The sequence below is a fragment of the Ambystoma mexicanum genome, chromosome 6q (genome assembly GCF_040938575.1).
Source record: "Ambystoma mexicanum isolate Mex_15411 chromosome 6q, UKY_AmexF1_1, whole genome shotgun sequence".
Lineage (NCBI taxonomy): Eukaryota > Metazoa > Chordata > Amphibia > Caudata > Ambystomatidae > Ambystoma > Ambystoma mexicanum.
The window spans coordinates 250,547,246-250,574,289 of record NC_090937.1 but is presented as its reverse complement, the minus strand read 5'-3'; the positions used below and the strand labels follow the sequence as shown (position 1 = coordinate 250,574,289).

At 47.9% G+C, this 27,044-nt stretch overlaps 1 long non-coding RNA gene across 1 annotated transcript in view; it reads left to right on the top strand.

Moving 5' to 3' along the window:
• Positions 1 to 11,131: 11,131 nt before the first annotated feature.
• LOC138515499 (uncharacterized) overlaps positions 11,132 to 27,044 on the top strand; it is a 35,739-nt gene continuing 19,826 nt past the window's right edge. Inside the window, exons 1-2 of the long non-coding RNA XR_011282030.1 lie at positions 11,132 to 11,209; positions 11,298 to 11,423. This is a non-coding gene — a long non-coding RNA (uncharacterized lncRNA). The remainder of the gene's footprint in view (positions 11,210 to 11,297; positions 11,424 to 27,044) is intronic.

Here is a 27,044-nt window from a genome sequence, read left to right as displayed (position 1 = left end):
CATCCCTACTTCGCCTATGCCCATCCACCCTACAGAACCCACTCTACACCCGCCGGCCGCTCCCCATCAACCCATCTAGTCTAGATCATTTCTGCCTATCCCCACTCATCCTAGCTCATCCGCCATGGTCACTCCTATTAACGGCCTCCCACCTTAGCTCACCTTTTCTCTCTACTCCTTTAGCTCACCCGTAATGCTGCCACCCTAACGCACCCTTAAAGTCACCATGCTTGCCTTGCAACTTCTAGTGTGTTACATTAGTAATAAACATGGTAAAAAGACTTGTGTACACTGCAGTGACGATTTGCTGTTCTACTTTGCCTACTACTGATGTTTTTTTGTCTGAAAATACTAACTTGCAGACATGTTTGAAAAGACTGGCTAAGTAAAGTCCAAGTATTTACTGCAATCTTACTTATAAAAATGCAAAATACAGTAAACAACTGCAATACCTAAAACTAATGGCTCTGCCAATGCTTTTTAAAAATGTGTTTCCCAATGCAAGCCAACATGAACCTGATGTGTTGCAAATTGTCACCTTTAGAATGACAGAATTTTGTTTTATTGTCTTGTAGATGTCCCAAGGACGAATGTAGAAAAATGGGAATGAAACAAGAAAAGTGTCATTCAGGTAGTTTTCCAAACGGTCGCTTAACTCTGGGACCGGTCTGGCTGAGTTCTGGCTGAGGACGGGTGATCTGTGCACTCCTGTGCTACTCGGTTTCATGATTATGTTTTGGTTTACAAATAAACCTTTCACATACATAGACACATAAAACAGCAAAAGAAAGCATCAAAACAGAAGAACGAAAAAGAGAAAACGAAAAAAGACCACGTCGTATTCTGAAATGCCAGTGACAATGAAAAGTGTGCCTACTATGAACATCTGCGATATATATACGATATATAGTCTCTCCACTGTTGACCTTCTGCAGTGATGGTGTTTGAGCTAGGATGACCCGAGTGGGAAGCTCGCACAACCATCAAACATCCTGTGCCAAAAGTAGTCAGGAGATGAACAGGCAATGCTGTGAACACATTGATCTTGCTGAGATGTTGCTAACTGGAGAGCATCATCACAATCTCTAAACCCACGCTGCCAGATTCTCTTGTGAAATCTGCCTGACTTAGGTTCGGGTGTTGCCACAGAACGGATGTCACGAATGTCCCCCTCCGGTGTATTCAAGCAGAATCTTAAATAAGCATCACCCAAGACAGGACAGGGCAATAGCTCCAGATGAACCGGAAAAGTTCCCACTTTCCTGGGACTCCTGGACGTTTGTCTGTAAAGCCTGTAGTTTGAAATAGAATCAATCGTGATAATCCAGTCAGTAGCCCACAATGTGTCTTTTGCAACATAGCAGTTGTCCCTAAACACAGAGAGATGGCAACACGGATTCTTCAGTACAGCATTGCACGTGCTTGCTAATTCATTCAAATGAACACACGAGTTAAAGGGCAAACATGCGTTGTGGGCTTCAAACACAGAGTTGTCTGGGCAAGATGGAATGTTGTGGCATAGAATGAACATGTTCCATTTTACCCCAGCTCCCAAAAAGAGCCCCAGCTCAAGTCTAATCAGGGATGCTCGAATGCACCTGGGCAAGGACACAACGCTCTTCCACAAGATTCCTTCCAACCCAATGAGAAAAGTCCAATCGCCCAAGTGCCCGCATTTAAGGCCATATGGGATAGCAGGAATAACTCTGGCCTTATAATAATGGGCAACTGGTATCAATGCACAGCGGCAGTACTAGGCCTTTATCTGCTTCATGTGGGCGGCAAACAACAGAATCCCCTTGTTTCGGTGCAATGACGCTTAGATTTGTTGAAGATCTGGAACCCTAGATAACGCAAGTGAGAGGTTCCAGGATCCAGTCGAATCTGTGAATCTTTTTAACAGCCCCAGAAAAGCAAAGGATCTTGGTTCTTGTTACATTAAGTTCCGATCCATTCAAGGATAGATATGCTGGGATTTAAGGCCTCAGTGTGGACCTACAGATGTGCAGCCAAATGGAAGAATGTCGTCTGCATGGGCCAGAAATTGAATGTGTCATTGACCTAGAAACTTTTTAAGGGAACAACGCAATCATGGCTTTAAGTGGGCCAGAGCTAGTTAGACAGTGCCTCGGGAGTCTTTAAAAAGTGCATTTGAGTTGGGTCTCTGCCAGGGTCATCCCAATGCCTCCCTCTTACCACTAATATGCCACATTTTGATTGTTCCACAGCACACAATTGCCTGGTCACTGCAAGAGACTCACATGCTCATAAGGCTGGCACCCCTGACCTTCCAGCAGCCCTGGCATTCCAGCATCCCTGGAATTCCGGCAGCCCTGGCATTCCGGCAGCCCGCATAACCAGGCTGGCGATCCATGACATCCAACTCTGTCCCTCTACTGCAGTGGGGGGAGGGGGGGTACTTTCAGAGTGTTTTGCCCCAGCAGATGCCTAGAGAACTATGGGAGTGCCAGGGTGCCACTACCCACTGTCACCCAGGCTCCAGGGGAGTTCAGTTCTAGTTCATTTAAGGGCAAGCAGGGGGTTCTTTATGTCCGGCAGCTAGGTGCCGCGGGGGTAAGATTCCGTCATGCTGCACTTCGGGCGGTGTTCTCCCTCCCTTCTGAAGCATGATTGGAGCTTGACGTCGGACGCCTTGGGGCAATATAAGTTATTCCACCTACTAGGCTTTAGCCACTTTACTTAATCACAATCCCCTTCTAATTTGCTACGAAACTCTTTTGTGGGGATTAGATTTAATGCATGTCTAACCAATAAATTATTGGGGACTAGACTTCTGTAACCATCCCATGTAACCACCACTTAAGCATCCACTGTAACCAACCATCTTAAGATAAGCGGCGAGATGCCTCCGGGTTCAGTGTGCGGTGTGCTATATAAGTGTTAAAATAAATAAATAAATAGAGTCAAGGAGGCCCAGGGAAATAGGTACTGTAGATTGTGTTTGAACAAAAGCATGGTGGACACCTTGGAGCATTTATTTATTTATTTATTTAGGTTAGGCATTGAGTATGCTTAGAAGCCAATATTCTATGGGCCTCATTACGAGAATGGAGGTAGCCAGGGAGCTACCCGATGGGGCTCAATGGGAATGGGGAGGGAGGTAATAACGGGCAGATTACATCTGGCCCGTTATTGCCTCCCTCTTCCCCTCGCGGGACCCGGAAAGCACGCCTGGTTTTACCAGGCATGCGATCCGGGTACCGCGATGGGAAGCTTGTAATCGGCGCTCCCGGAATGAAGGGGGTCGGTGCTGTACCGGCCCCCTTCATTCCGGGAGCGCCAGGGTTATAATGAGACCCTAAATGTGTTTTATATGATGACATTCTTATATATTCAAAGAACTTCCGGTTGCAGGTTTTAGGAGGTAATCAAGTTGCGCTCCTAATTGCTGCTATAAGATATATTAATTGTATTATGTCCCATTTTAAGAATTTGGCAAGATGACAATCTATTTTTACGACATGTAGTTGTTTTCTGTCTGGAAATATATATTTTGTTATCTTCTGTTTTTCTCTGTTTGATTTCCATGTTTTGTTTTTTGTATGTGTGAGAAGTTAGCATTTCAAACTGTAACGCACGATAATTTAAAAAATAATAACATTCCTTGACACAGCCAACGCCTGGCAGTAGCCTTGGCAGCTGCCTTGACCACCAAATAGTCTGCTTCTCAACACACTTTCATGACCTTCTTAAAAACCCCGAAAAACCTGGCTATTCGACTGACACCAGCACGATAATAGCGCAAAAACATCAACCAATGAATGCTGTCTCTGGGTACCTTCGACCAAACGGACTCCTCCTCATCCAATTACAAGAACGTAACATGAGTATACGTACAACCTGTCAGTCGAGGGCAATGGGAGATTGGACCCCAGTGACCTTTAAATGGAATTGCACAAATATTCCTGTGAACATGTATAAGCGCCAAGATTCCTCTGGGTTATGTGCGCTATATACATGAAAACATAAATAAATAAATAAACGTGTAAGGGGCAGTAAACAATGCCAAAACGTACAGGAAATCGGACTCATTCGGTTAAGTCTCCCCTCTACCTTTAACCTAACCTGGCACATCTAGAACCCTTTAAAAAGAGAAGTCTGTTAAATACCCAACAATACCGAACAAACCATCTTGAATCACAAATGTTCCTTTTTCACTTAACCATTCCTCCTTCTCATTTAACCAACTCACATATTCATCTCTCTACACCGTGCACTTCTCGCACAATCACCCCTCACACATTACAGCAAGCTACCCACAAACACACGGCATGAACCGAGTAACCCCACCGCTCAATTCTGTCACACAATCGCACAGCTCCACACCAGCAGCCAACCAGGACCTCCCAGCGCTGATTTCATCGGATCGCCCTTGGGCTCTCCCTTCTGCAAGAAACACACACCCAAAGTGTCTTGGCCACAACCCATGCAGAATCACACCACACCCAGGACTTGGGTGCTTCTGGACTGTAAAACCACAGCAGTGCATCTGCCTGGCCATCTGTTCCTCTAATCCCCCCCCCCCCTCACCTCCTCCCACCCCATTTCTGTACAGTCACAGTCACAGAACCGCATGACATTAAATAATGTTGCTCTCCCTTCTCGCTGTATACGTAGCATTATTTTGGCCACAAGGTGGTGCTAAAGCACCAATATAAATGATTGGCCCAATAAAATCCGTTGGACTGAAACATCTTCTCTCACCCTTCAATGGCACCTTGCAGTATGTTCATTTTTAGCTATTTGCAGGGTCGGACTGGGGCATAAAATTGTCTCGGGCACCAACGAAAAAGTGGCACACAGTTGCAAATGGGAATTTATTCCTTTTGTGACACTGTTTGAATAGAACCCAAGCGGGGGGGGGGGGGGGGGTTCCATACAATGTGATGCAAATTGTACATTTTAAATAATATTTATTCAGCAACACTGGTCAAAACTATTAGCCGCATAGCGGCTCATCAAACTGGCACAAATTGGCCAAAAAAGGGGCCCACGTTTACCCAAAAAAACTGGCACACACAAGCATTTCGCGTTTTTGATTCGGCCATGAGCCTATTGCCCTATAGGACAGTCCAAGCCTGGCTGTTTGCCATACAGTATGCAGAAAAGGGTGACATGAGTTATGAAGAAACCAGACCAAACCAGGTAGCAAGCAGCTTCCACATAACATCACCTTTACACCAGGGGAACTTCCATGGAAAACATGGCAGCTGGAGAAGGATCCGAGTTTCTAAGGTCAGGAAGGGGCCGCATCTGTCTGGTGAGCGCTAGATGTCAGCCGGCCGGTCCAGGAGGCCTTCGACTAGGCATGCCAATACATCGTAACTGGAAGGTCTGGCGTCAACACTTGTGCCCCTTTCCTCTGACAACCCAATTTCCCCTGTGCTGCCCAGGTCAAAATGGCAAGCGCCGGCTGCTTTCGCATCGTCTTCTTGTGCAGTTTTTGAGAACATATACACATTTGGGCAGCGCTATAAGTGGCGCAGGAAATGAAGGGGGGAATCTCATTTTTGGGGGCGTGGCTTAAGTGATTACCATGGCCTAAGAATTGATTGGCTTGGGGCAAAAAGTATAAGTAAGAACTGAATGGTCATGAGTGGCGTGGCCTACATAACTCCCAGCATAGCCCAGCACTGCCTGTTTGGTAAGTTCCTGCTTGGATGGAATCTCACTATGAACTATTACAAATAGAAACACCAATTTACTATTTATTGGACTCTGAAATAGTGCCTTTAGCAGAAGGTTTGGTGGCGAGGTACACACATGGGTCCGATGATAACATATCTCAGCGCATGCAGAAGGAAAGGTAATTACAGAACTTATCAGCAAGCACTCCACATGTTCCCATACTTTTCCAGCTCAGTGTCTCACAACACATTAGAAACAGGCCTGCCCTAACACATGCCAGCAACACAGCACAATCGCCGTATCCCTACCAAGTCAGCGTGTCCAGTTTATTGCTCAACACCCTTATACAGCAGGTGCAACTCTGCAAGTCCATGGTCCCCCATCCAACTTTTGTTCTCCCAGAAGCGAAACCTCAGGTAGATGAACTCCTCCACAATCTCTAGACTGGAGGCATCCAACTTCCAACAGAACCAGTCTCATCGCTCACCATGCTGTTTACTATTGCGTTCTTCTTCTCCTTTAGCCTAGTTCTCCCATTTCACCCCAGTACTTATCCTTCATCCCAGTGTTTCATGCAAACCCTTTATCCTGGTCTTTCACCTACGTCCTTCTCGTTTGTTCTAGTCCTCCTCCATCTTGGTATTTCACAATAGTACATCTCCTTCATGCTAGTACTTTTGCTTTATTCTAGTCCATCTCTTTCACCCTAGTTCTTCTCTGCAATCCTAGTCCTTCTTCATAACCCTTTGACCTAGTCCATCATACTGGTCCTTCTTCTTCATCGTAACCCTAATCATTTATCCTACACCTTGATCCAAGTACTTTGTCCAATTCCTTCTTCCTTTGGTTAAGTGTTTCGTTATATTCCTTCATTCTTTTCTTAGTCCTTTACCCATGTCACTCTCATTTGTCCTTTATCCTAATCCTTCATCCTGGTCCTTCGTGTTGGTCCTTAGTCCTATGTCCAATTCATTCATCCTAGTCCTTTGTCCTAGCATTTTCCTTTGGCTCAGTCATTCAGTCCAATCCTTCTCCTTCATCATAGTGCTTCTTCTTTGTCTAAGTCGTCCCCCTTCATTCTTCTCCTACTACTGTTCCTTGGTCCTAGTGCTTCTCCTTAGTCCCAGTCTTCCATCCACCTCCTCCTCCTTCATCCTAGTCCTTGGTCCCAGTCCTTAGTGCAAGTCTTTTTCTGACATCCTTCATCCAAGTCCTGCTGCTTTGTTCTAATCTCTCATACTAATCGTTCCCCTTCATCCTAATCTTCATACTAATCTGCATTTGTCATAGTCCTCCTTCTTTATCCTAGTCTTTCTCCTTCTTCCAAACATGCCATCCTAATCCTACAAACCTATCCTTCTCTTTCAGCCTAGACATTACATATAACCCTGCTTCATCACCCAAGAACATTTCATGTGTCCTATTACTTCCTCTTCATGCTTCTCCTTTATCCTTCTTTTTGCTGCCCTTCATGCTAGTCTCCCCTTTGTCAGAGTCCTCCTCATTCATCCTCATCACAATGTTGCTTTTTCTTCTTTATCCTAGACATTTTTCTTAGTCCTTGGTCCAAATCCTTCCTTTTCGTCCTTAATCATAGACCTTCTCCTTGGTCCTTCATTCTAGTCTGTTTCCTTTATCCTGGTCCTAGTTTGCTTTTGTCATAGTCCTTTGTCACTACTTATTGTTTTCACACAAATCAACTGCTCTACACGTAATTTGTATTTCAGAATCTGTAGTTTATAGTTAAAAAAATTGTATTCAAACTCTCATAAAAGTGCCCTTTTACATGACAGGTGTTTTGGCTTCATAAGAGCCTTTTTCAAAACAGGGCATAATTTCAATTCCCATTCATCCAATTAGTGGTCATTCGTTGTTAGGTTATGTCTCGATTCTCAGTAGTTCCCGGGTTAGAATCCCACCTCAAAATTATGTGTTCCTGTCTCCGCGCATCGGCTTTACTATTACCATTACCAGGGACAAGATCTTAGCAATTATAAGGAAGAGCGCAGTTACCCATATTTGAAGGAGGGTTTCTATACAGAGACCACGAGCGGTCCCCAAAATTGCAGACCGAATAGGTTTGTGGCTTTTTCGAACTCCTCGGGCTCATCGAATGACTCAGATCAATCTGTCGCACAACAGGGCAATAGGAGAGGGCTAGTGTCAACAACAGACACAGTTTTTTCCCAGAGGGGGACAGCAGGGCCGTCTGAGAAATCAACGGCAACAGTTCGCGCCTGGAATGCGAACGCGCCAATAGTATTCGAACCAATGAAGGTTGGGAATATTCCAATTTATTATCTGTCTGAATACTCACAAACAGATATGGAACGTAAAGTTCTATCACGTGGCTTGTCATTTGCACCAGTCACGAAAGCTAACCCTTTCCAATGTGAAATGGAGCTGCAACGTTTCTTTAGAAACATTAGACTCAAACATTTCTTTGAGATATATCTACCAATGCAAAAATCAGGTTCTGAGTCCAATAAAGATCAGGAAGAGATGCCCAATGTGCGGGTATGAAGAACAAATCCCAGTTCTATCCTCCACCACATACATGTCATCCGGAAATTCTAGTATTTGAGAAGACAGTGATTACGCAGATGCAATAAGCTCTAAAAAATAAGAACTTTCACAAGGACAATTTAAACAAAATAAAATGGGAACGTTTAAAAAACGTATGTGACAACACAGATATCACAATAAATGTTGAAGATCTCTACATCTCAGGCTCAAATAGCTTACTTAAACAGCAAGAGTTTTCAGCCAGTTTTATATTGTGGAAACGATATGTAGACGATGTGTTTTTAATTTGATGGGGAACCATCAGCTCACTAGCATGTTTTCTAGGATGGGTTAACAGTTGTGACTCCAATATCAAGTTCACAATGGAGTCAAGTGAGGAAAAAATCAGTTTCCTAGATTTGCTCATTCTGAAGTCAGGCGACACAGTAGAAACAACTCTGTTTAGAAAATCTACAGACAAGAACTCTTTGTTGCATTATCAGAGATCCCATCCAGAGAGCCTCAAACAAAACCTGCCCTATGGGCAATTCCTTCGGATTCGAAGGAATTGTACCAATAAAGAAGACTACATACAACATGCCACTGTTCTAAAGGAAAGACTCACAGAACGGGGATATCCAAAGCGGCTGGTTAAACAAAATATGAAACGGGCAAGGCCTTTTTTGGTGATTTTGGTATTTCACCATTCAATGCCTTCTAACGTTTTCTGTTTCATTAACCCCTTAAGTGCCAAGGGCGTGGTAACTTGTCCTTGGGATTACCTCCTTGTTGCCAAGGACGAGATTCCTCATCCTTGGCACTTAAGGGGTTAATGAAACAGAAAACGTTAGAAGGCATTGAATGGTGAAATACCAAAATCACCAAAAAAGGTCTTGGCACTGGGGGGGAAACCCATGGCAGTTAAAAGGTGTCTGTCTCTCGAAAAAAGAGAGAGGACAAAGAAGAATCAGCTTTTATGCGTTTTGACATTTTCACCAGTCAGCAATGCCATTAAGAAGAGCATCACGTGGAATTGGCACCTAGTGAAACATCCAGGTAGCCTTGAAAAAAAGCCATTGTTTTCCTTCAAAAGGAACTGCAATCTTAGGTAAAAATTGGCACATACATAGTTGGAGAGAAAAAGTGAGCAGTTACAAACCAGTGGGGTCTCCCACCCATGACAGGCCATTATAAATGTGGGCACTGTGCAGCGTGCCCGTACACCGAGACACGACATACATTTGAACACAGGAATATCAAGTGGACCCTAAGGGGCCATGCGAATTGTCTCACTAAAAATGTGGTATATAGTATCTTATGTCCATGTGAACAAATTTATGTAGGTAAGACCATGAGACAAATACGCATGACGATCTCAGAACATAGGTCCTGTGTAACAAATAAGGTGAAGGACAAGCCACTAGTAGATCATTTTGTGAGTGCAAAACACACAGAAAATGACATCAGATGGTTTGTACTACAAACAATAAAGGTTCCAGCACGTGGAGGAGATGTGAGTAGTCTACTCCACAAACTGGAGCAAAGATGGATCCTTTCCCTTGACTCAGTGAAGACTGGCATGAATATTGCCGTAGAATGGAATAGATTATTCTGAGATGAGTTAGAATCTATAGTGGAATCTCTGAAGAATAGGACAGAGGTCCGCTCACATATGTGAAAGGAATAACTACACCGGGTTCGTACTTTGGTGTATTGTGATGACCAATGTTCATCATCTATCGTTGTTAATGTAATGAGACAGGAATTCAACAAGACATCATGCCTCCGCAGATATTAAGTAGTCAGGGTTTGTGTGTTAAATAATAATAAAAATAGGAATATACAGGTTTTTTCCCCCCAGGACCTTTAGTACATTCCAACAACTACATAAGCCTCAATACCGATTATTTTACACTATTACATTATTACACGGAACTGAATATATGCATAGCTCTCAACTCACACGCTTTTGGCGGGTGTCACCCGCCTTCTAAACAGCTGACTCACCCGCCAAGCCTCCTACACACCCATTCATTTCTATGGGCCTCTCACCCGCCAAAAATAAAATCGGGTGTTTTCACCCGCCTTTTGTGACATAAATGGTTGAGAGCTATGTATATGTTGGTCATCCTGTGGAGTTTTCTGCATATGCGGGAACTGCAGAAGTATTCCCTTTTTTTCTGCAGTCCTCTTTCTATGACTTTGATAGTCAATACGGGATAGAGTCCGTCTTCTATTTCCGAGTCTCGCAATATTTACGAGATCAAGAAATGCTGCAGCTTCTTGAACTTGGGGGACTGGTCTCGGCCGCTAATAAGCGCGAGCTGTAGTGAGAGAAAACACATGAGCGGCGTTCTGTAGGTAAGGGAACTTGCGGCGTGAAAACTAAAACGTTAAAACTGTATAACGTGGAAAATGGTGTTGTGTGTTGTTCACATTGTGTGACTTCAGAAGTGTCAAGGAATAGCGAGATAGTACACGCTATGTTGCCAATGAAACATGGTAGCAAGAAATGACCAGCTATCAATGGCTGTTATTACGATGCCCCCAAGGGGACTGGATGTGGGGTATCATGAATGGCCCTCAGGTACTTTAGGAAGCACGTACTTCATATGGCCACACTAATGTGGTTATCTTGAGATGTACACATGTAATGGAGATTGAAAAGCATATACTGAGTGCAGCCATGTAAACGTGCTTACGTGATTATATGGAAATGTACATATGCAATTAAGATTAGATCATGCAGTCAAATTGTAAGGTGCCGTTTGTCATGATACAGATGCAGGGGTGAGCCCGAACTATATGAAGTTGGTGCAATCACAACATTGTGCCCGATGCGAGATTCAACTGTCCAATATGGGTTAGTGCGCGTTACTTTATTGCTATATGTGCATATAAACTGCAAACATTTTAATTTTGAAATCAAACTAGACATCATGGATCTGATAAGAGATATTTATTTTTAGATGGACATGTTGCGGTATAGAATTGTGTTCATATACTGAATGGTTGCCACTGCAAAGAACTGAGCCATTCAGCCACTTGAGTTGAAGTAAGTGACCTGGTGTTTTCCTGGGCAGTCTGGCTGTTATAGTTTGGATTAATGGACAGATTGTTAACTCTGGACCTATGGTTTACAGGTTGCTATCTAACTGATCCTAATTGGAAGGAAACAGAGTGTTCGAGGATTGCGATTGGGTCTGCTCGAGCAAGAGGGATTGGTTTTTCCCAACACTTACAATACCCCCTTTACAAAAGAACTGGAGGTTAGTGTGAGTTGGCACTAATAATATTGGGGTGTGTAGTATAATTGAAATATGCCTTGATAAAGAAATGAGGTTGGATCATAATATGTATGTTTGTTGTTTTTAGGTGACCGGGAACTGTAGAACAATTGAAAGCATCTATCACCTATATATTTTGGCAGGAGCAGATATTGAACTGCTCAATTCTTGTATATATTGTCCTGAAGAAGGTCCTAATAGTTGTGGTCAGGAGTGGGTGCCCTTTATTGGACTGAAACATATGTAGACAAAGTCCACAAAGAAATTGGAGTGGTCTTAACAAAAGGCATACTGTGAAATCGAAAATGGTGCCAAACACATAACTAATGAATAGGTGAAAAGGAAACAAACTGTAGTGTATATTATTTGTATAGCTAGAATATGTGGCAAAAAAGGTGTAGCGTGTGTAGATATGAGTGTGTATGAAAGGTGGTAGAGAGAGATGTTGTCATTATACATTGCATTGTTTATACAGTATCTATGTTGTTTTAATGAAATTTGAATACACTATGTGGAAATACATTTTGTTTAAATCAAATGGTATGAAGAATTGATATTAGAGTATGCAATCCAACCTCACTGCCTCAGATCCACTTTTTGAATAGAAAGACATGTTTGAGGGGACATTATCACATGGAACCCCTTTGTCCTAGTCCTTCTCCTTTATCCTAGCCTTTGATTCTAGTCCATTTTCCTAGTCGTTTGGCATCATCCTAGTCCTTTATCTTGCTCCTCCTATACATTTATCCTTTGTCCTTCTCCTTTGTACGAGTCATTCATCCAAGTCCTTCTGATTTCTCCTAGTACTTTGTCATAGTCCTTTATATTTGCCTGTCTCCTTCATTCTAGTTCTTCATCATAGTCCTTCATCCTAGTCTTTCTATTTTGTCCCACTCCTTTATCCCAGGCTTAGTCCTTCAAGCTAGTCCCGGTGCTCAGTCCTAGTCATTTTCTTAGTCCTTTCTCCCAGTCCCCCATCCTTGTCCTTCATTGTAGTCCTCTTTGTCCTTTTTCCTAGTCCTTCCTCTTTGCCCTAGTCCATTGACCTAGCCCCTCTTCCTCCCAGTCCCTCATTGCAGTCCTTCATCCTAGTTGTTTACTTTCATCCTATTCCTTCTCCTTTTTCTAGTTCTTGTCCATCATCCCAGATCTTCGTTCTAGTCCTTCATTCTAATACAAGACCTTTAAAGTGTCGTAGCCGTTCATACTTGTTTTAGTCTGTCATCCTTTGTCCTAGCCCTCTGTCCTAGTCTTTCATCCTAGTCCTTCACCTTCATACTAGTCCTTCTCCTCAGTCCTAGTCGTTCATCCTAGACTTGCTTTTTCATCATGGTCCTTCATCCTAATCCTTCTCCTTCGTCCTACTCCTTTGCCCTAGTCCTTTATCTTACTCCTTGCCCTTCACCCTAGTCCTGTCCCTCTCCTTGTTCCTAGTTTTGCTTCTTCATCCTGGTCATTCAAACCAGCTCATCTCCTAGTCCTGATCTTACTCCTCCATCCAAGCACCTCAACCTCATCCTTCTCTCTTGTCCTTCACCCTAATCCTTTGTTCTAGTCATTCATCCTAGACCTTCATTGTAGTCCTCCTTACTAGTCTTTATCCATCATCCCAGTTGTTGTTTTTCATCCTAGACCTGGTGCTTCTCCTTCGACCTAGTCTTTCTCCTTTGTCCCAGTCCTTTATCCTAGTTCTTCTCTTTCAATAGAGTACTTCAGCCTATTTTCAATCAGTCTCCAATGCACAGTCCCCCAGTGCATCACAGTATCATTAATGCTTTCTTTCCCCCAGATCGCTCCATCCTTTCACCTCCATATGTCCCTCTTTAACTCTCTCTCTCTCTCTGACTGTCCCTCGGGTGTCTTTGTCTCTCAATATCCCTTGATATTTCTTTCTTTTTCTCTCCATTTCCCTTTCTCTCTCTGGGGGGGTATGGTGCAGATCAGGGTGTGGTGCAAGAGAAGACAAAGGAAGAAACGAATGCTGCCTGGGGAGGTCATATGGGAGATGGGTGTTGGAAGCATAACATGTTTGTATAGGGATCTGCAGGTGGTATTTCTGAAATTCTGAACTGGGGGCCTTGATGTCTTGGAGGGTTCAAGGTATGCATGGAACGTACGCTTGGTTATTTAGCGTGAAGTGTTCAGGTAAGGCCTGAGTAGAGCAGATGCTTCAGTTGTCCCGGAGATAAATACATGTTTCTGGTACTGACAATTCACGCCTATAATGTACAATTCGATGATCAACTGCAAAAGAGAAGAGTGTTGGCTTTGCCAATGCTTGTTCTCCTATGCTGTGTGCATCCTTTCCCCACCCGCACATGCACACTGCAGACTGCTGCTGCTGGAAAGGACCTTTAGTTTTCTTAACAACTGCCTCCCAGCTCTCTGAGAGAAGGCATGTATTTTGATATTTGGTTATGAGCAACACATTAGAGCACTTATTTTACAGTGTTTGGGGTGTTTTACAATTGTTCTGATGGTACGAGCTTTGCTCGGCTCGTTACTGGTAGATTTCTGCAGCAGGCGCATTAACCCATTGAGCTATCGACTGGAATGGAAATCCTAAAGGCAGGCTAAGGGCATAATTCTGCAACAGACAGGTTAACACAATTGGAAACATTACTATTCGTGTGTGGCTTATCATTCCTTCCCTCCCACCGGGTAATCAGACATCTCAGGAATGTGGGGTCTTCTGCAAAAGTACCAGATGGCTATGTTTTCAGAAAAGATTTTGAAGCAAGACCTTTTTCGGAGCATTACTCTGATAAAGAGTGAGTTTAGGTAAGGCTATATCTACAGGGAAAGCATGTTGTGAGGCTAAGGCAGTGTAAAAATGAGCATTTCAGGGCTACTAAATGGTCAGATTGCTTTAAAAAACCTAAAAGGTAGATGAACACAGAGAAATGACGGGAAGGAAGAGAATAGAGGAAAGAGTATGATAGCAAATTGAAGTGATGGGGTGTGGGCCAGTCTTTTTTTAAGAGCACTGTAAACAGCAGGCTTCATGGCGCTGTCTGGGAAGCAAGAGGAAAGGAGTTATAGAGGGAAGACGTGGGCCTTCCAAGGTAAACATTCTGGGCTATGATGGAGGACCGATGGAATGGAATATAGCAGAGGACTCTAAGAAAAGAGAGACCCACTCCACTAAGAGCCCTTTGGACAAAACACAAGGTTTTGCATTCTATTCTTTCACGGACCGCCAATGAAATGTGGCTAAGAAAGGCCTGGAAGCTGTAGACCAGGGATAGTCATTGGCTAGACGGGACTCTAATAGCCCAAGACCTTCCTCTTCAAGGAATGGCTCCTCCTTAACACTTAGGTCCACACACCCTGCACTACGCACCCTACCCGAGACTCTGCGATCTGCTCCCCACCGTCTTGCCCCCAGGCTGCCAAGTGCCCACCCTTCCTGGTTAGCTCCCGGCTCCTTTTTACTCTGCTTCTCTCACTGTGTTCTTCCCCCCTATGATTGTAGAGTGCTATGTTGCTTCACAAAGCTATGTCCACGCTCAGTAAATACCCTAATAATAATAATAATAGTAATACTAATAATAATAGACGATCGTGAAGGTTGGGTTCAGGGTGAGGAGGGCAGAGGACTGCATGCAGTGCCTCCCTGAGATTCTCACCAGAATGAAACATCATTAGCAGCCCAGTACTCGGCCGGAACATAATGCAGATCTCCCTGAAAAGGCTCAGACTGTTCAAGATGCACTTGATTTTGGTGTGTAGCCTGAGACTGGCCAATATAAATCTAGTTGGGTTTTGGACAATGGCACTGATGTGCACGTGTCCAGGAGAAAGGCTACAAACGGGATCTTGGGTGCTTCCTTGGGATTGGGTGTATCCCCCACACCGAGTGTGTACGGAAAAGCACTGATAAATCATTCACTTAATATTTATTTACATTTAGGTTCACATGAGGTGGTGGATACTTCAGCAACCCTCTAACTCCTCACTTTGCAGGTATTGGCAGCAAGCAGCTGGCCGGCTGACTATCTTACGTATGGTCTTGTAGCGTATTAGTTTCTTCAGGGAGATACTCATGGGGCAGGAGAAGATGGGGCACTATTCGGTGTGTATCAAAATGCAGCATCGAGTACGTTTTTGGCCGAACTCCGGCTGAAAATGAGGTATTCGGCTGAATACTTAATTAATTATCACTTGAAGCTGAATTTTCCCCAACCAAATACAGTATGTGCTGCTTTGACTGCATGCCTAGAATCATGCAGGCATGTCATGTTTATCCTTTAAAAGGATCATTAAACATATGCTGCTGTCACTTTTTAGAATGAGTGCATGCAGAGCAGCTGTCTGAAAGTGCATAGTCCCTGCCATTCATGCGTTGGACAGACTTTCATCTGGTGGTTTGCTGGGGAGGGGTGAGCTGAAGAAAAGCTCCCACTATTTTGAATGTATCTCTGGTCTCCCCTGTATTTTGCGGTTTAAAGCCTTTGAGCTGGAGCAATGGCTTATGAAGTTGCTACTGGAAAATGGTATTTTCTTCGGGCACTTATTGGTTTGCTGATGATCTGTGTGAGAAATCCAAAAGTTACAGGTTCTGTTCATGTCTTTACCAGGCTCTTGAAAGCTTTCATGCAGGTTGGAGTTCACCTTTCTCCAAACAGTTCACTCGGTTGGTAGAGGGCCGAGGGTGGCCCGTGGGATGGTTTCTCTTCTTTTGACAGCCTGGGTCCCCCTGGGTTAAGTGGGCAAGTGTTTTTGCAATTCTGGAGGAATTAGGCTCAGTGTGTCAGTAGTAGTCACCGAAGGCTAGGGCATCTCTAATTTCCATCAGATTTGTAGGATTTGGCCAAGTTTTCAAAGCTTCCACTTAGGTGGGATATACTGTTTTTCCTTCCACTGAGAGAATGTGCATGATATTTTTCACACTGCATCAACAACATTGACAATTCTACAAAGGCACCCTAAAACCTTGACTTAGCAATATATGAAGAGTCTTCAGTAGTCTCCGATTGCGTTCTTCCAATCACATTGACGTCACCTAAGGAGGCAAGAACCGCAAGAACGTTCATGATTCTAACTGTGCGAAATTAGTCTCTGGAAAGTGGCTGCGACCCCAGAGATGGCTCTAGGCATCCTTAATTCATAGAACCACAAAGAATAAACAAACCCTGTCTTTTATCTGTCTTCAGGACACATGGTAATCAGATTGTATCCACTCCAGAGGTGAAACCCTGAAAAACTGCTCCTTGTCAGGCAGTAAAAGGCTTTGTCCCCTCTGAGGCGAGGGGGTGGAGGGTGTACTGATCTGCCACAGGACAGTTGCTAAATCAAGGGCAATCTAGGTAAACTCATGTGCAGGTCATTGTTTTTCTTGTGTGCTGTCACAGTAATAGAGGCCTACAGGCTTTTGGCTCCTGAGTGATACGGACTTGCCGGAGTTCTTCAAGATAATGCTGACATAATTGCATTAGCTACCGTTATCTACATGGATCATGTTTTGAACAGAGAGTTGCCACTCTGATTTGGTGTTCCATGTCATAAGCACCGCCCATATCCCAATCATGGACAGAAAATACGCAAGCACGCTCAACTAACAGTATACATAGATACACCTTTTCCTGAATAGGCAAGGGTACGTCTCATTTCAATCCTCGCGTATAGAAGTTGACACTGAAACATTTTGATTCCTTGGATGATCAGGGACCCTAATGACCGGAACTTGCTTCATCAGTTTCCTCGGAATTATAGTTCTTTGAATCAGAACTGTCATGGCAGAGTAACTTCCCGGGTGTCTTCCTTGATCAGGAATCTCTACTCCTGCAAAGAGATGCCCTTGTCTCAGGAGGATAGCTCAAGGGCAACATGCTCGCCTTGGAAGCAAGACGACACAGTGCACCACAGGTTCGATCCTCGGGTCCGCGCTTAGAAACCCCTGGGTATTAAGCATGTTATAAATAACCAATCATATCATATCATGCTGATCTGTCCTGATTGCATCAGAGTGGAATAGGATGGAATCTGGTTCTGATTACCTCTAGTCGTGGTAGCATCTGCTACTGGTCCGTCAGGGGCACTGAGGGAAATTATCATGGATCCTCCAGCAGGCAGCAAGTCGCCATTGGCCTAAATCGACCCATTTTCCCTTGAATCTAGTCGCAGGGGCGTTCCCTTAGATCCAGCTGTCTCTCTGGGGTCACTGGAAAGGGCTTCATTAGATATCACGTGTCCCTTGAATATCTGAACTCTTGGCCTATTGTGTCACTGAAGGGTGGTTAGCAAGGCCTCGGGTTAGTGGGGGTCATTGTCAAATATATGGAGGTGGAAAGCAGGCACAGGACTACATTTCCCAGGGTTGGCATTTTATTTCCAGTCAAACACTTTCCTCATCAGCAGCTCTCCGTACCTGATCTACCACACCGAGCACTTGAGGGAATAGTATGTGTCGTCCTTGCCATCTGTAGGCATAAAACAGTAAGCCTTCATGACATGTGCCTGCTTCTTAACAGTCCTAATTGTAGCAGCCCACTGGCATCTTTAAAACACTGGCCGCAGCTGTTTTTCCGTTGGCCTGATTTCTGGAGCTTGCCAATAAGGGACAAACTATTGTTCGTAACAGTGCAGCCCTGGGAGGGCATAGTAGGCTTGTCCTTTAAGGAATATTGTTAGTTTGAGTTTAAGGAGTAATTACTTTAAGGTTGCACAAGTACATTGCCAGCAGTGATTGGAATCCTTGTTTGTAGAGAGGAAATTGATACATTGAATTTTGGACTCTTGACCCAAGAAAGCCATGTCCTCACCGGATGCCTGGGCAGCAAAACTACATTGCTCAGCTGTGCCAATAATATCGAGTAACCTGCTTCTACCAAAAACGTGGTGCTTGCTTACCTCACGCAGTGATGCAGCTAACTTCTGGGACTCCATTATGTACCAAAAACATCACTACTGCTCAGCCTAAAAGCTAAATTCAGGACCAATAGAAAATGTAGGGGAACCCACCCTAAGTCACAGGGCTAAAGTGTTCCATTATCGTTTCAAGTCCAACAATGACACACATCATCAAAACCAGACCACCCAATTCTCCTGATATTTAGTCTGATTCCAAACAAGCTGTCCTATTGTCTCTCCCAAACAATATCCCTCTCCTCAAGCTACCAGATGTTATCTCATTCTTTCCTATCCCTATCCATATCACACTCCATCCTCTCCAGTTAGATATCTCCCTACTCCTTCAAATCCACAATATCCTAGCCTGACTCTTTCCCTGTAATGTCCCTTTCCTGCATCAAAGTGTCCTCACTGTTCCAGATGTAATCCCCTCCTCTTCTAATGGTCCACAACAATGTGCTTCTCTGTCTACAACAAACTAGGGCCTCCTTCCTGTTTCTTCTTCTGAAATGGTGGATACTATGCCTTTTAGATAATCGCCCGCTCCTCTCTGTACCATACTTCACCCTTCTTACCACACACCAGACTTTTCTCACCAACAGTCTTTGCCCACACGCTCTGCCCAATCAGCCTTCAGAGCAGGCGTGTTCCAGTTCCTGCTGTTCTTCTCATGCCAGTCCTTCCAATGGTCCTGCTTGGCCTCCAAGAGATCCTTGCTCTCCTGCTGTAGCCTCACCCCCGGCGTTACCTGCACCTGTGTGATATGGGATGGGTAATCTCCTGATTGAGCCATGTGCTCAGGGTCATGTGGTATGCAGGGGGCAGGGCTGAGGTTCTAATGAGGGCTGCCACTATTTTGACTTCCTTCCTAGTACCGGACACACAGGTGTTCCCCCATCCACCTGCAAGCTCTGCTGAAGCTGCCCATTCCAAACAGAATCCCTTTGTACTCCTAACATGTGCAATTGTATTTAGAAAATGCTCTGGAGTTTAAGGGGTTCCTTTAAATGTGGAGTCCACGTTGAGGGTGACTGGTGTGGATGTACACGCCACGTGGAAGGCCAGAGTAAGGGCCCACTCAAACCTTTTCAAAATCCATGAGAGGAGGGAGGAGCCGTACCCCATTCCCTCTCTGGCCTCTCTTATGCTCTGGGTCTCGAGTGTCATAATGGCTCTCACTGCATCCTGCATCTGGTGCTGCCTGGCACTTTGAAATCCCCACTCTTTCATCATCTGAGCCAGGCCTGGTTGATAACATCAAGCACTTCCTGTTCCTGGGTATCCTTGTGCTGCTCTATGGCACATAGTTTAGCCATCACTGCCTGAAAACCTACCTGAAGAGAAAGGCCACCATCTGTCCACTGGCCCTTCCGCTTGCTTGTGCTGAAGAGTTTCTATGAGGGGGTAACAACTTCCCGCAACACCTACAAGATCATAATTTCTAGTGGTGCAACAGTCATCTGAATGTTGGAAATGGTGATGATTTTATGATTCGTGAGCCCCCAAATAAACCTGTCCCCCTGTTCTCCAGATGCCTCCTCCACCAACCTTCCTCTATGGTTCATACACTCCAGGCAACAAGAGGTTGAGGCTCTCATCATCCATGGCCATTTGGCATCAGCAGGCATCGTTTGCATCCAAGGGGTTGGATGTGGGTGGTATCCCTTTGGCAGGTAGCATCCTGATGTGCCAGACTCTCCGGCCACCCACAGTGGCTGGTGCATCAGGGTTTGGCATAGAAGACGAGGATGAGGCTCTTCGGGTGGTGGTTCTGCTGTCAGTGGTGACAGCTATCATGGGATGCTGATAAAAGTGGTGGCAGTGCTTGTAGTGACAGTGCTGCTGGTGGCGGCAAAGCAGATGGTGTCAGTACAGTTCGAGGCTGGTATGGCAGTGCTGGTGCTGGAAGCAAACCCGGTAGTGTCACGCTTGATGATTGGACTCCTGTTGGCAATGCAGATGGCACAATGATGCTGCATTGTATCCAATCCAACAAAGTATGGCACTTGAGGAGAGAGTCAAGGACTTAGCCCCTACCCCATCTGACTTACACCCAGGTAACACCTCTGTCCCAAGTCAGGAGGGATCCTGAGTGCCCCGTGACAGGGCCAGGCCCTCGACCCTATCACATAATCATGACATTGTCATAACTTTCCCAATTTTGTAAAGGTTTTAAATGTTTTTATTTTGACTTTTAAAAACATATGGTTTCTGAAATGTATACTGTGCTCCTCTTGAGTCATAAGCCAAACAAGTTTTTGAATAAATCCCAAATTCCTGTCCCTATTAACCTAGTTTGTATTGGCTTCATTTTGCCCACATTCAGGTAAGTCTCACACTCCTTATTTATTTTGACACCAGTGTATGAACCTAGAAGCTCTCTTAAATTTTCATAGGAACCGGCCAATTTAAAAAACTGTTTTGGTGTGTTTAAATTGAGACTGAAAACGATATTTAGGGAGACTAGACATTGTTCGTTTCCTTTCTAGGGGAGTCTAGATTTCCACACTCTTTTCTTTAGTAATAGCACTCCCAAAGTACATTTTATAAATTCCCTCATGAGTAGCAGAAACACACACTCCAGGATTCTTAAATGTATTCTTGATTATTTCCTTTTGGTATTGAGTATTCACAAGAATAGTTTAATTGACTAGATTTCCAGCATAACTATCACATTCCTGAGTTCATTTTCTTCTAATGTTTTAAAAGTATTTTCGGGGTCATTTTTGGATGGAAAGAATACATCTCCATGTAAGGCAACTTCCGGGTTAAAGAAGTATAGTATCAGTATTTTCTTGTTCTGGTCTCAGTCATCGTCCACATGGATAACCGATCTAGCAGTAGAGGAAATAAACACTGTCTAAAGGGGCATCGCCGGCGCATTCCTCATCAGATGGTAGCATTTCCCATGATCTTTATCCCTGCAGGTTCTAGCTTAATAACTTAATGGGCCTCATTCCGAGTACGGCGCTAACCAATGGCGCTATTAACGCCTTGGTTGACGCCGTACCCGGACCGGCAGCGCCTTGGTGGATGGCGGATCACCGCCCCATTCCAAGGTTGGCGGGGCGGTAATTCCCCATTCACCAAGGCTCTTCCCCATTCCCGAATGAGCCCTCATAGGGCTCAATGGGAATGGGGAAGATGCAAATAACGGTGACCGTTCATTACGGTCACCGTTATTGGCTTGGAGGCCCCATTGCGCCCTCGACTTTAACACCTGCTCAAAGCAGGCGTTAAGGGCGAGGGCGCAGAGGGAACTCGGAGTATGGCAGTAAGGGATTACCGCCACCGGTCTCGTTACCGGTGGCCGCTATCCCTTACCGCCATACTCGGAATGAGGCCCAATGACTTGAATACGTTCCATAATACTCTTCAGAAAATCTATGAAAACTACTGTCCAGTGCTTGACCGGTAACTGGAATTGCCAGTTACCCTGGTAATTCCTGTACATTTAATTTCACAAAATATTTGTATTCGTTTTTGGGTGGTGAACTAAAGCTAGATTTCTTTGTATTCCTCATAATTAACAATATATATATATATATATATTATGTATAATATAGCTCTGGCTAAGGGAATTAGTGGGAGAGGAGATTGAAAGTTGTCTCCCTGAGCACAAAGGACTCCGGTTATGGGAGCATAAGGTTCAAGGAACCAAATATAGGTAGTGACTCTCCAGTACGAAAACATAAAGGAAATCACATCATTAAAAGACTGTCAGGGTAATTCATAGAATTTCGCAGAAAAGTGTCGCAAGCGGCTGGCGCAGAGTGTCCGCGTGCGATTGTCTGCGCCAGGCACGTGCGCTAAAACCGATTTCCGCGCACAGCGTATTCATGGATTTTAGGCTCCCAAACCAGCCGTGGCGCAGAGTATCGCAGCGACCCTGCAGCAGCGCCAGTAACGCCCCCAAGAACGCCCTCGCGCAAGGAAAAGCCATCAAAATCGCTAAATCATCGCAAAGGGCTGCGCTAACCCTGGACCAGTTTACAGGGCTGCCAAACAAGGAACGCAAAGCGGGTAACGTGCATATCAGGGGTAAGCGTGAAGTTATACACGCGATTAGCCAGGCTGCCAGGGTACGTGTATTTCAGGGGTGCGTGGGAAGTTCAACACGCGATAGTCCAGGGAACGTGTATTACAGGGGTACGCGGGAAGTTCAACACGCGATTGTCCAGGGAACGTGTATTACAGGGGTACGCGGGAAGTTCAACACGCGATTGTCCAGGGAACGTGTATTACAGGGGTACGCGGGAAGTCTTACATGCGATTAGCCAGGGCACGTGTAATACAGGGGTACGCGTGAAGTTATACACGCGATTAGCCAGGGTACAAGTATTACAGGGGTACGTGGGAATTATCACACGCGATTTGGCTGGGTACGTGTATTACAGGGGTACACGGGAAGTTCTACAGGCAAATCGGCTGGGTACGTGTATTACAGGGGTGCGCGGGAATGATCACACGCGATTTGGCTTGGTACGTGTATTACAGGGGTGCGTGGTAATGATCAGACGCGATTTGGCTTGGTACGTGTATTACAGGGGTGCGTGGGAAGTACTACACGCGATTGGCCAGGGTACGTGTATTACAGGGGTACGTGGGAATTATCACACGCGATTTGGCTGGGTACGTGTATTACAGGGGTACACGGGAAGTTCTACACGCGATTCGGCTGGGTACGTGTATTACAGGGGTGCGCGGGAATTCTCACATGCGATTTGGCCAGGTACGTGTATTACAGGGGTGTGCGGGAATTATCACACGCAATTAGGCTGGGTGGGTCCTCACAGGTGTTCCCTGTACACCCTCCACGGCCCCAGCAGGCAGCCCACAAAACAGGGGACTACCCTGCACACCTGCTCATGTCCCCCTGCACCCCCAGCCCCCAGCAGTGCAGGGTCACCCTCCACCAGGCCCCCACTCATGTCTCCCACCACCCCCACCCCCCAGCAGTGCAGGGTCACCCTCCACCAGGCCCCCACTCATGTCTCCCACCACCCCCACCCCCCTGCCACCATGGGCAGCCCCCACCAGGCCCCCACTCATGTCTCCCACCACCCCCACCCCCCAGCAGTGCAGGGTCACCCTCCACCAGGCCCCCACTCATGTCTCCCACCACCCCCACCCCCCTGCCACCATGGGCAGCCCCCACCAGGCCCCCACTCATGTCTCCCACCACCCCCACCCCCCAGCAGTGCAGGGTCACCCTCCACCAGGCCCCCACTCATGTCCCCCTGCACCCCCACCCCCCAGCAGTGCAGGGTAACCCTCCACCAGGCCCCCACTCATGTCTCCCACCACCCCCACCCCCCTGCCACCATGGGCAGCCCCCACCAGGCCCCCACTCATGTCTCCCACCACCCCCACCCCCCAGCAGTGCAGGGTCACCCTCCACCAGGCCCCCACTCATGTCTCCCACCACCCCCACCCCCCAGCAGTGCAGGGTCACCCTCCACCAGGCCCCCACTCATGTCCCCCTGCACCCCCACCCCCCAGCAGTGCAGGGTCACCCTCCACCAGGCCCCCACTCATGTCTCCCACCACCCCCACCCCCCTGCCACCATGGGCAGCCCCCACCAGGCCCCCACTCATGTCTCCCACCACCCCCACCCCCCAGCAGTGCAGGGTCACCCTCCACCAGGCCCCCACTCATGTCTCCCACCACCCCCCCCCCCCCAGCAGTGCAGGGTCACCCTCCACCAGGCCCCCACTCGTCTCCCACCACCCCCACCCCCCAGCAGTGCAGGGTCACCCTCCACCAGGCCCCCACTCATGTCCCCCTGCATCCCCACCCCCCAGCAGTGCAGGGTCACCCTCCACCAGGCCCCCACTCATGTCCCCCTGCACCCCCACCCCCCAGCAGTGCAGGGTCACCCTCCACCAGGCCCCCACTCATGTCTCCCACCACCCCCACCCCCCAGCAGTGCAGGGTCACCCTCCACCAGGCCCCCACTCATGTCTCCCACCACCCCCACCCCCCAGCAGTGCAGGGTCACCCTCCACCAGGCCCCCACTCATGTCCCCCACCACCCCCACCCCCCAGCAGTGCAGGGTCACCCTCCACCAGGCCCCCACTCATGTCTCCCACCACCCCCACCCCCCTGCCACCATGGGCAGCCCCCACCAGGCCCCCACTCATGTCTCCCACCACCCCCACCCCCCAGCAGTGCAGGGTCACCCTCCACCAGGCCCCCACTCATGTCCCCCTGCACCCCCACCCCCCAGCAGTGCAGGGTCACCCTCCACCAGGCCCCCACTCATGTCTCCCACCACCCCCACCCCCCAGCAGTGCAGGGGCACCCTCCACCAGGCCCCCACTCATGTCTCCCACCACCCCCACCCCCCAGCAGTGCAGGGTCACCCTCCACCAGGCCCCCACTCATGTCTTCCCACCACCCCCACCCCCCTGCCACCATGGGCAGCCCCCACCAGGCCCCCACTCATGTCTCCCACCACCCCCACCCCCCAGCAGTGCAGGGTCACCCTCCACCAGGCCCCCACTCATGTCTCCCACCACCCCCACCCCCAGCAGTGCAGGGTCACCCTCCACCAGGCCCCCACTCATGTCTCCCACCACCCCCACCCCCCTGCCACCATGGGCAGCCCCCACCAGGCCCCCACTCATGTCTCCCACCACCCCCACCCCCCAGCAGTGCAGGGTCACCCTCCACCAGGCCCCCACTCATGTCTCCCACCACCCCCACCCCCCAGCAGTGCAGGGTCACCCTCCACCAGGCCCCCACTCATGTCTCCCACCACCCCCACCCCCCTGCCACCATGGGCAGCCCCCACCAGGCCCCCACTCATGTCTCCCACCACCCCCACCCCCCAGCAGTGCAGGGTCACCCTCCACCAGGCCCCCACTCATGTCTCCCACCACCCCCACCCCCCTGCCACCATGGGCAGCCCCCATCAGGCCCCCACTCATGTCTCCCACCACCCCCACCCCCCAGCAGTGCAGGGTCACCCTCCACCAGGCCCCCACTCATGTCTCCCACCACCCCCGCCCCCCTGCCACCATGGGCAGCCCCCACCAGGCCCCCACTCATGTCTCCCACCACCCCCACCCCCCAGCAGTGCAGGGTCACCCTCCACCAGGCCCCCACTCATGTCCCCCTGCACCCCCACCCCCCAGCAGTGCAGGGTCACCCTCCACCAGGCCCCCACTCATGTCTCCCACCACCCCCACCCCCCAGCAGTGCAGGGGCACCCTCCACCAGGCCCCCACTCATGTCTCCCACCACCCCCACCCCCCAGCAGTGCTGGGTCACCCTCCACCAGGCCCCCACTCATGTCTCCCACCACCCCCACCCCCCAGCAGTGCAGGGTCACCCTCCACCAGGCCCCCACTCGTCTCCCACCACCCCCACCCCCCAGCAGTGCAGGGTCACCCTCCACCAGGCCCCCACTCGTCTCCCACCACCCCCACCCCCCAGCAGTGCAGGGTCACCCTCCACCAGGCCCCCACTCATGTCCCCCTGCACCCCCACCCCCCAGCAGTGCAGGGTCACCCTCCACCAGGCCCCCACTCATGTCTCCCACCACCCCCACCCCCCTGCCACCATGTGCAGCCCCCACCAGGTCCTCACAATCCCCAATCATGTGCGTAATGGTCAGCCTCCACAGCCAAAAAGCCCTACCAAGTAACCCATTCACCCACATGGAAATGAAAACACATGTTACACCCCCAATGTTCATGAAGCAAATGAACCCATGTCCGTCACACACAGATTTTCAAATTGAATGGGAAAACACACAACATGACATGCATGAAACCAATGAGATGAAACCACACAGTGAACAATGGAAAATAAAATGTATTGGACAAAAATACGAATGGTAAAGAAAGAAAAATAACTACAATGTAAATGTGAAAAAATAAGCTGCATGTCCGCATAAAAACACAAAAGTAGAAAATCAAATCCATAAAATTTTGTCCAAAGTGAAATGTAAAAACTCTCCATGCAACAAAGAACTATGTACAAAAATAACAAGGGTCCATCATCACAACTGAACTAAGGAAACCTCCTAAAAAACCTACCTAAATATCAACTATATACAAAAAGTGGAGCAGTGTCCGTCGACTCCAAATCATAAGAAAAAACAAAGGAAACCTAAAACCAAAGAACTATATACAAAGGCGGCGGGCAAGTCCAGCGGCTCACTCCGTGGTGTTCCGGGCCAGGGCATCATCGAACTCCTGTTCGATGTCCCGGAGGCGGTCCAGTTCCATGGCCCGAGGGTCCGCAGGGACGACGCCGTGTCCTCCTCCAACCCCCTGCGGATTGCCTCGAGGCACTCGGCCCGCCTCAGGGCCCTCCGCATGGAGTTCTCCGCCCTGACCATTGTGAGCCGCGCCTCTTCCGCCCGCCGCCGCTCCGCACCTATGGCGTGGCCCAACCGCTGCCACACGGAAGACACTCTCTGTCCTGGGTCCTCCTGCCCTCCGGCCGATGCCTGCCCCTCCGATGTCGAAGGCCCCGAGCCTTCATGGCTCCCACCATGTTGCTGCTGCTGCTCTGCCTCTGCCCGTGCACTGCCTCCTGCTGCCTGCACATCCTCCGCCGGCTGGGGTGCAGTTGTTGATGTGGCCACCCCTGCTGGACGTCCGACTCCCGACTGTGGCAGGGATACCTCCTCCACCAGCCTGACCGCACTGTCAGAGGCAGCTCCACAGGGCACCCAGGTGACTGATGGGTGGGAAGATGGCACAGAGGACGACTGGCGCGTAGGGGGTCCAGTTGA